At 43.1% G+C, this 768-nt stretch overlaps 1 pseudogene; it reads right to left on the bottom strand.

The window, feature by feature from the left end:
• Nucleotides 1-259: 259 nt before the first annotated feature.
• LOC141089127 (small nucleolar RNA U3) lies at nucleotides 260-461 on the bottom strand (annotated as a pseudogene).
• Between the last annotated feature and the right edge of the window lie 307 nt (nucleotides 462-768).

Raw genomic sequence — 768 nt, 5'->3', positions numbered from 1 at the left:
TCCCAACCACCGCCGAGGTCGTTATATAGATTGCTATATCGTTGCTGCATTGTTGAGTAGATCTGCCTGTTTAACAGCTTACTAGAGACCATGTAGCGAAGTACCAGCGATCCTTACCAGGTCGTATCATTGTCGGGATCGCTGGTGCATCGCTATGTGCAACAGGACAATTACACTTACACTCATTACTAGCACTAATATAAAAAAATAAACTATATAAAGTTCTAACTGCGTTTTTAATGCACAACAATGGAAACCCCCCACTCAGCTTGTGATCTCCCCCTCCACGTAACAGAGGAGAACGATCATCACTAGCAATCAGCCCCTGCAATGAAGCAGAACTGAGGGCTCACGTCACGCTCAGGAGAGATCACTACAGCTCCTCCTCGTGGTTGCCGGTAACATTAGAGAGACATCACACCTGACACACAGTGACCCTATAGAAACTTCTATACTTGTATAACGGACCCATAATCCTCCAGATTCCAGAAGTCTCTGGTCCTAATCTGCATATGTCACTTCAACCAGCCAATGAGAAACACCCTGAGCCTGTAGCTCCTTCAAAACATCCTACACATTGGAAGATCACGATTTGTCACATGGGTGAATGAATACACTAAAGACAAGAAAGCTGCCAATTATTATTATTTATTATTATAGCGTCATTTATTCCATGGCGCTTTACATGTGAGGAGGGGTATACATAATACATACAAGTACAGTAATCTTAAACAATACAAGTCACGACTGGTACAGGATGAGAGAGGA

The sequence above is a fragment of the Dendrobates tinctorius genome, unplaced genomic scaffold (assembly GCF_039654945.1).
Source record: "Dendrobates tinctorius isolate UK_male_01 unplaced genomic scaffold, ASM3965494v1 ptg000007l, whole genome shotgun sequence".
NCBI classification, from domain to species: domain Eukaryota; kingdom Metazoa; phylum Chordata; class Amphibia; order Anura; family Dendrobatidae; genus Dendrobates; species Dendrobates tinctorius.
This window is presented reverse-complemented; position numbering and strand designations above follow the sequence as displayed.